Below are 9,992 nucleotides of genomic sequence, written 5' to 3' on the forward strand. Positions count from 1 at the left end.
GTACAATGTTCGAGACATTATCGTGTTGGAATTTGAACTGGGCGCAATTTTCTAGTGGAGGTAGACCAACAGTAAAAATAATAAATAATAAACGATGAATGATAATGAATAATAACGAATAATAATAAAGACAAATACGGTTTAGCAGCCATTATCGTGTTGGAATTTGAATTTGGCGCTAATTTTCTAGTGGAGGTAGGCCACTAATAACAAATAATAATTATAATAAATGATAATATATGTTAATAAATGATAATGAATGACAATAAATGATACTGAATAGTAATGAATAACAATAAAGAGAATTACGGTTTTGCTGGCATTATCCAGGTGGAAGTAGTATTTGGCGCCAATTTTTTCTGGAGGGTTAGGTTAGTGGACGTAGCCCAAGTGGCCTATTTTCCCTCCAAAATCCGCCACCTTGGATGACTTCTTGTATTGTGGCCAAGTCTACATGCCGCCACCTTTGATGACGGCATCGCCGCCATCTTGAATAAATTAGTCAACAATGGAATTTGAGGTGACAGGAAGGTAGTAGTGTTTCTGTAATATACTGTGAATAATCTCAGATGTCTCATTTGGATCAGATTTTAACTCATTTACTTTTGTTTTTAAACCATTTGTTTTGTAGTCAAAAAAATGAATAAGAGGGGAACATTTTAATGTTGCCATGTTTAATTCCATCGGCCGAGACACAAAACGAGGTATGCCAATCATAGTTTCTACATTTAAGGTGTGAAAAGCAATTATGTGGTGTGTAATGGTTTTAGTTTTTGTTCTATCTAAAAAGACCTCTTTTATCTACATCTGAGTCCAAATAAATGGCTTTGTTAATTTTGGCGTGCGCTCCACTAACCTTTAGCTAAAATGATGCCTAACATTATGAAATGCTAGTGCTCTTTCTCCAGTAAGTACTCCAAGACTGGAAGCAAAAGTGTACTGATGTTGCGGAAATAGTGTGTTTATCATAGACAACTGCAACTCTGGAGATTTTTGTTATGCTTTTCAGTGTATTATGTTGTATGAGATGTTGGCCACGTAGTCCAAGAAATTTAAAATGTTTCAGTGGCACAGAGAGACTGATGTTTTTTAAAACGTTTAGATAAATTTAATAATGTTTATGTAAGCTTTTCAGACCTGGATAATTTAATCACCAACTTTTCTCATTCAGTTTTCCGAATACAAATAAATTGAATAACTAAGAAACCATGAAATAATGCAACGACAATAAAACAGTCTTTCGTGTGATTTCTTATATTTATTGGCCACAGAGACATAAATTCCAGTTTCACATATTTTATGTTCTGTTTCGAATTGAGTTCTGCCTTTCTTGAAGGCTGGATGTTTGTAATAAAGAACACCTGAGAATATACATATGTGTCTACGCATCGCCAAACATTTTATAAAATTCAATTGGTTACTATAAACAGGAACTCACACTCACACCCGAGTAATGAGTACATGACATGAAACCTATAATGCCAAGCCGAGACAGTGTGAATCCGGAACTTAAAATATGGAACTGAAATTTTAAATAATCGATAATAATTGACGAACCTGTTGTCATCTGTAGATAGGGTATTTACGAAAAGAGCAATAGAACGGAAATAATTACTTATAACATTTTATTATGTTCATCATTGCCTAAAAGAAAGATAATGTAAAAATCCACCCGGGTCCCAGACAAAAAATGGAGGGCGTGTCCGGATTTATCCGGACGACTGGCCACGATATTTACAACCATTTTCTATTAACGCAGCGTACAATATGCTAAATGTGTAATATATCTCAGTTTGCTGTTCGCAACTTAAAATTTGTCACTGGCATTTGTTTGCGCGAAGGCTCCACAATCATTTCTCTCGACTCTGAAATTTAATGCCGAGTTCGGTTAAATTTCTTTGTTCCTTCACTAATTCTTTTATGTCGAGCAGTGCATAGTTTCTTCTTCTCTTTGTTTTTTATTCTGTTCGAAGATGTGGAAAGGCGAATTGGCTGTTTTAAACAGCAAAGCATCTGACGTTGAAGCCCTTACTATTATATGCTTACCTACTGTCATTATGATAGGATAATTTTCCCCATCAATTGCTAGCCTTTTTTACAGCAATGAAGACTTAATTAACCATTCATTTTCGCTTGTTGACTATTTCAAATAGGACCATGCCTATCGTATAACAGGATGAAACAGCCCCTGATAACGATTAGTACATTGTGGGAGCTGGCAAATGCGTTCATTGTAACGCGGAAGCCTCCGAATGAATTATAGTGGTTTCTTACGTAATACAGATGGTTATCGCTTCCGACAAGCTATATTTTCCCAGTGCTGATCCTGAAATATCTTATGGTTATTCATCTTCATGTTGTTGTTCTGGTCTTCAGTCCAAAGACTGATTTGATGCAGCTCTCCATTCTACTCTATCCTGTGCAAGCATTTTCAACTCCGAGTATCTGTTGCTACGTACAACCTTCTGAATCTGCTTAATGTAATCAACTTTTCGTCTCATTCTACAAATTTTACGCCCCGTCCTCCGTCCCCCCTCCCCCCCCCCCCCCCCCGTCCTGTACAACACTACTAAACTGGTGATCCCTTGATTTCTTAGAATGTGTACTACCAACCCATCCCTCCTTCAAGTCAGGTTGAGCCACAAATTTCTCTTCTCCCCAATTCGTTTCAGTGGCTCCTCATTAGTTACGTGATCTACACATCTAATCTTCAGCATTCGTTGGTAGCATCACGTCTAAAAAGCTTCTACTCTCCTCTTGTCTAACCTATTTTGTCCATGTTTCAGTTTCATTCGTGGCTACACGCCATAGAAATACTTTCAGAAAGGACTTCCTGACACTTAAATCTACGCTCAAGTTAACAAATTTCTCTTCTTCGAAAAAGCTTTTCTTGCAGTTGAAAATCTACATTTTATATCCTCCCTACTCCGAACATCAATTATTTTGCTTCCCAAAGAGAAAAACTCACCTACTACTTCCTAATCTAATTCCCTCAGCATGTCCGACCCGGTAGCTGATTATTCAGCGCAACAGAATGCCAATCCTAAGGGCGCCGGTTCGATTCCTAGGTGGGTCGGAGATTTTCTCCACTCAGGGACTGGGTGTTGTGTTGTCCTAAACAACATCATTTCATCCCCATCGATCCGCAAGTCGCCGAAGTGGCGTCAAATCGAAAGACTTACACCCGGCGAATCGTCTACCCGACGGGAGGTCGTAGTCACACGACATTTGCAACAGTGTCAAAAGCGTTCTCTAAGACTACAAGTGCTTTTTACGTAGGTATGCCTTTCCTTAACTTATCTTCTTTGAGAATTAATAGGATCAGTACTGTTTCGCGTGTTCCTACATTTCTACGGAATCCAAAATGATCCCCCCTTACGTTGGGTGAGAAGGGTTCGTGTTAGTATTTTTCAATCGTGCCTTATTAATCTGCTAATTCGGTCATTTCACACCTGTCAGTCCCTGCTTTCTTTGAAATTGGTGTTATTGTACTGTTTCTGATGTCTGTGGGAATTTCGCCTGTCTCAAACATCTTGCTCACCAGATGGAAGAGTTTTGTCATGCGTGGCTCTCCCCAGGCTATCAGTAGCTCTAATGGAATGTTGCCTGCTCCCGGAACCGTGTTTCGACTTAGGTCTTTCTGTGCTTTGTCGAATTCTTCACGCAGTATCATACCTCCCTTCTAATCTTCGTCTATGTCCTCTTCCATTTCCATAATATTGCCCTGAAATACATCTCTCTTATATAGACTCTCTATATACTCCTTCCATCTTTCTGATTAAACTTCTTTCCTTATTACACGTTTTCCATCTGAGCTCTTGATATTCACACAGGTGGTTCTCGTTTCTATAAAGGTATTTTTTATTTTCCTGTAGGCGACATCTATCTTACGACTAGTGATAATATGCATTTACCTACTTCCATTTGTCGTTTAGCCATTCCTGTTTAGCCATTTTGCACTTCCTGTCGATCTCATTTTTGAGACCTTTGCATTCACTCTCACCTGCTTCATTTCTTGCAATTTTATATTTTCTCAGTTCATCGTTTAAATTCAGTGTCTGCTGTCTTTCCTAAGGATTTCTACTTTACCTACTTGATCATCTATTGATCTCTCAAAGCTACCTATTCTTTTTCTACTGTATTCTTTTCACCTGCTGTCCGCAGTAGTTCCCTAATGCTCCCCCCTCCACGACCTCTGATTCTTTCAGTTTATCTCCATCTCATTATATTCCTGCTTTTTTTGCAGTTTCTTCAGTATTCATCTGCGGGTCATAATCAACAAACTGTGGTCAGAGTCTACTTCTGCCCCTGGAAGTGTCTTACAATTTACAACCTGATTTCGAAATCTCTGTCTTACCGTTATATACCTTCTGTCATTATTTTTAAACCAAGTGTTAGCTATTATTAAATTATGCTCTGTGCAAAGTTCTACCAGGTGGCTTTCTCTTTCATTCCTTTTCCTTAGTACATATTCATATACTGCTTTTTCTTCTCTTCTTTTCCCTACTGGCGAATTCCTGACCCCCTTAATTATCTGAATACTTTGTTTTATCTCAGAGTACATTTCCTAAAACACCCCGTCATCTACCGAGCTAGTTGGCACATAAATTTGTACTACTGCAGTTGGTGTGGGTTTCGTGTTTGTCTTGGCTACAAACATATGTTAACTATGCTGTTCGTAGTAGCTTATCCGCGTTCATATTTCTTTTATTCATTATTAAACTTACTCCTTTATTACCCTACTTCATTTTGCATTTACAACATTGTAAAAATGGTTCAAATGGCTCTGAGCACTATGGACTTAACATCTGTGGTCATCAGTCCCCTAGAACTTAGAACTACTTAAACCTAACTAACCTAAGGATATCACACACATCCATGCCCGAGGCAGGATTCGAACCTACGACGGTAACGCTAGCGAGGTTCCAGACTGTAGACTGTAGGGCCTAGAACCGCTCGGCCACTCCGGCCGGCTCGGCCCATGCAGCATGGCCCATGGTTCATGGGGGATTCATCTCTATATATTGATGAAAACCTTCCGTCTTCCTCTTCTCTCATTTAACGCCAGTGTATCAGTGTATCCGTTGTCGAACACAGGGTTTACATTCGCCCGTGGAAAAGAGTGAGAAAACGTGGCCCTCATTTTATGAGGTGGGAGGCTACATATCAACATAAAACGGACATCACTTAGGGGATAGTTTCATAGTTACTCTAAGTAGTTAGTATTTACTTTTGAGTAAACTAAATGTACTGACGAAAAAAATAGTAACGTCAAGAAATGTACCACTATGAGGATGCAAATCAAAAATGGTTCAAATGGCTCTGAGCACTATAGGACTTAACATCTGAGGTCATCAGTCCCCTAGAACTTAGAACTACTTAAACGTAACTAACCTAAGGACATCACACACATCCATGCCCGAGGCAGGAATCGAACCTGCGACCGCAGCGGTCGCGCAGTTCCAGACTGAAGCGCCTAGAACCGCTCGGTCACAACGGCCGGCGATGCAAATCAGGTTTGATTCAAATATACGATGTAATTATCGTGAGCCTTAGTTACCTTTGCTACTGGAGGTGGTGAGTTGATGTTAAACAAGAATGCCATTAGGGCAACAAAGACGCCATTATCAACAAGTTACTGAATTCGACTGAAGCTGTGCAATAGAGCTACGATAAATGTGATTTTAACCCTACGATGATGTGGAAGACTTGGCAGTAATGTAGCCACTGTACATTGGTTGGTGGCAGTGGTGGTCACGAGAACCCACAGTCGCAAGAGGACGAGGTTCCGGACTGCCACGTGGCACAACCCGAGAGGGAAGCAGCATCGTATTCGGCGTATGGCTCTGGTGCATCATACAGCATCTGCCGCAGCAACCTGAGCAGCATTTGTTACCACAGCGACACAATGAACTGTTACAAATCCGTTACTTCAAGGACAGCGCCTAGCCAGTCACCCTGTGTGGTGCGCTCCACTGACCCTATATCACCGCCATTTGTGACTCAGTTGCTTGATGCCAGAAGGAGGCCAGATGACGGCGTGCAACCAGCCTGTCTGCGTACCAAACACACTGGACCTACACCGTTAATTATGATCTGTGGTACGATTTCGTATGATAGTGAGAGCACTCTCGTAGTTGTCCCATGCACGCAGATTGCAAATTTGTACATCGTCTGGTAATTACACCTGTTGTGCTGTCACTCACGAATAGCACTCTAGGGGGTGTTTCTAAGAAGAAAAAAAAATTCAAATGGCTCCAAGCACGGACTTAACATTTCAGGTTATCAGCCCCCTAGACTTAGAATTACTTAAACCTAACCAACCTAAGGACATCACACACACCTATGTCCGAGGCAGTATTCGAATCTGCTACCGTAGCAGCGGCACTGAAGTGCCTAGAACCGCTCGGCCACAGCGGTGTTTGCAAATGGATAATGCTAGTTCACATTACGCCGCTGTAACTCAACATACTCTGCAGAGTATCGACAAGTTGCCTCAGCCTGCTGGGTGAGCAGATCTGTCTCCAATCGAATAAATATCAGACATCATCGTGCGACAACTACAGCGTCATCCACAAGCTCTTTAACCGTCCCTGTACTGACCAACCAAGTACAACAGGCTTGGAAATCCAGCCAATAAACTAACATCTGGAACCTTTATAGCACAATACATGACCATGTTCTTGCTTCAGTTCATCAGTCTGGTCGTTACACTGGTTATTAATGTACCGGCATCTCATATATGCAGTGGATTATCTCTGATTTACATTAACCTGTGAACTTGCACGTCAATCACTTAAATATTTTACCTAGACAAATGTATTCCCGAAATATCATTACATTAATTATTTTTTAGTGTTTTTCCGCTAGTGTATAACCGTGCAATTTCGACCGCTTCGTTCTGTTAGTCAGAAACGTATCGTAGTAGTCGTTACATCTGACGGTAAGTTTAAGGACCACGAATTATAAAATGTGGGCTAGTAACAGGTCTGTTTTGATATGAGGTCTAAGGTATGGTCTGCTTTGCTTCTGAGGGCAAGTGGAGCATTGTTTCTAAGGAAAATAGCGGCATTTCCAAATGTGGACGGTGGTAGATTGAATATGATATGCTGAAATTATGACGTCCCAGTATTGCAGCCGATACAGCTCTTGGAAAAAAGACGAATTTACATCAGCCAACAGCAAAATATTTACTCCTGCGTATCATTCTGAAGTGATATAATTTTCTTGTAAGTGGAAACGATTTTTGTCACAGATAACCGAAATAATGAGTGATAATTCTGGGTCTCGACATCAGCAACAACAGATGTATGAAGAGTAACAATATAATACTATAACTAAAGATTAATTTCTGACATTTCTCCTGCGAACCTAGTTCTGCAAGGATCGCAGGAGAATGTCTGTAAAGTTGGGAAGGTAGGAGACGAGATACTGGCAGAAGTGAAGCTGTTAGGACGGGGCGTGAGTCGTGCTTGGATAGCTCAGTTGGTAGAGCACTTGCCCGCGAAAGGCAAGGGACCCGAGTTCGAGTCTCGGTCCGACACACAGTTTTAATCTGCCAGGAAGTTTCATATCAGCGCACACTCCGCTGCAGAGTGAAAATCTCATTCTGGAAACATCCCCCAGGCTGTGGCTAAGCTATGTCTCCGCAATATCCTTTCTTTCAGGAGGGCTAGTTCTGCAAGGTTCGCAGGAGAACTTCTGTTAAGTCTGGAAGGTATGAGACGAGATACTGGCAGAAATGAAGCTGTGAGGACGGGCCGTGAGTCGTGCTTGGATAGCTCAGTTGGTAGGGCACTTGCCCGCGAAAGGCAAGGGTCCCGAGTTCGAGTCTCGGTCCGGCACACAGTTTTAATCTGCCAAGAAGTTTCAGCAAAACAGGTGCTGTGATTGTTCGCGAGGATTGGCGGATAACATAACGTAACCCTGGTGAAGTGTAGAGGGTCATCTCCATTAGATCCCTCTTTGTGCCCATAGAGTGCCACGTCTGTTGACTTCCGAACAAAAGGCTGTGCGAATGGAGACAAGCCGTGAAGTGCTGCGACTCTTTGCTCATGGAGGGTATACATTTCTGGAATCGATTATCATCGGTGATGAGTCATGACTGCATCAGTATGATCCTGAAAGATAATGGGCCAGCAGAGGTGGAAGTCGCCAGGTTCTCCAACACAAAAAATGACGACAGTAGACCCATCTGCAAGGGAAGTGAAGGTGATCATACTTTTTGACTGTCATGGAATGTTTGAGCAGTGCGCAGTACCCTTCATTGCAAGGAAACGATCACAACTTTTTCATGACAATGCGCGGTCTCATGTCGCAACTCGCGCCCCTTGTTTCTGGCTCATTTTAAGGGGGGTAGGACGTCAAACGGGCCGACGTGGAGCAGGAGAGGCATCACAAGACATTTTAATTTCCAGTGTCTTTACTTTTACAAATAAATTCATAAAACTTTGTCTGCATCACCAGGAAGGATTCAGAATTCACACTGATTTCAGTGGAAGTTCGAAAACATAACAAAATAAATTGTCTTACGTGTGAAATTTCATCACCTCAAAGTGAGGTGATACTCAAGATCCTGAAAAAGAATGGTTTGCACCATGTGTTCGGTGACTTCCCGGGACGCTATAAAATGTGCACTGAAGTAGCTAGCATTTACTTCGAAAATGATTATGTAAATACTGAAATGGAGTAACAAACATCTGTGAAGAAAGTCAGTCTCTGTCTTTGTTGATCAGTGCTCGTATTTTTTATATGCTTTAGCGGTTTCAACATATTAATTTGTGATCTTCAGAAGCCTACAAAATTTGTGATGATATAGATCTTTAGACCTTTGCAAAACACTTACGTACAGTAAAATAAGTGTATTACAGAAACGTACTTAGTATTGTTTCAGGAGATATCAATATCGATTTGATAGAAGCATAATACCATGGAACATAGATCTAATATGTAAAAGGAATGGGTTAATTTTCACATTTTGTGAGCTTCTGCAATAAGCTTGTTATATTTTAAGTAAGCGTATAATCAAGGTCTAAGGCTTTATAATATCCGTAATTTTATAGGTTTCTGAAGATGACAAATTAACTGATCTGACAGCATTACATTTTCCTGGAGACATATGACTATCTTTGATAGGGATAAGACGATAGAACCTGAACTAATGAATTAAAATTGTTGCCACAGCTGGGACTTGAGCCATGGCCGTAGCCCAAATTCAATTCATTCCCTCAGCCTCTGTCGTTATCTAAGTTAAACACAAGACTCATATATCTCCAGGGAAGGTTAGCTCTATCGCATTAATAGATCAGTTATGCTTGAGTTACAGCCGGGATTTCCCCGTAACATATAAGGCTGTGATATTAGTTCAGTGTTGGAGAGCCTCTGCCATGCTGATGATTTGAGAAGGGGAGCCAGAAGGTATGAACTGAAGTTTGTGTTAGAGAGGGCGCTGGACTAGGGAAGTGTGTGCAACACTGGTAGTTACAGTACTATGATGTGATATAGTGGTTAGCACATCTCCCTAGTAAACTAGGGACCTTGGTTCATATCCCGGCTGTGTCACAAAATTTAATTCACTGTTTCAGCTTCTATCTTCATCGGAGTTAGAAAATGAATTTATCAAAATTGGTAAAGTGGAATAAAAATATATTTACAAATGACTACTGAATTTTATGCTGGAATACAGAGTGTCCCATTTATATTGACCACCCTAAATAACTCTTTGTCCCGATGCAAATTACAAGGTGTTTCAAGCAAATGTTCCTTAGCTGTCAGGGGGACATCGATCAGCATGATAGCCTTCGTTGTAGCTCTGTTTTGTACAAAGATATGAACAGCAGTATGACTCTTTTAAACGGCGCTCTTTATGTTTTATTCGGTAATTCATTTTCTCTCCTAAAGACCCATTCAAAATGCATCGCAGTAGACCATTCACTGAAACACAAGGTTATTAATTACATAACACAACATTGACTTTGGGCACGGGATCACAA

At 40.8% G+C, this 9,992-nt stretch overlaps 1 non-coding gene across 1 annotated transcript; it reads left to right on the top strand.

The window, feature by feature from the left end:
* Positions 1-7,470: 7,470 nt before the first annotated feature.
* On the top strand, positions 7,471-7,545 carry Trnas-cga (transfer RNA serine (anticodon CGA)). Its single transcript has one exon. It is a non-coding gene; the product is annotated as a tRNA-Ser (tRNA).
* The last annotated feature ends 2,447 nt before the right edge of the window (positions 7,546-9,992 follow it).

This window comes from Schistocerca gregaria, chromosome 3 (genome assembly GCF_023897955.1).
Source record: "Schistocerca gregaria isolate iqSchGreg1 chromosome 3, iqSchGreg1.2, whole genome shotgun sequence".
NCBI classification, from domain to species: Eukaryota; Metazoa; Arthropoda; class Insecta; order Orthoptera; family Acrididae; genus Schistocerca; species Schistocerca gregaria.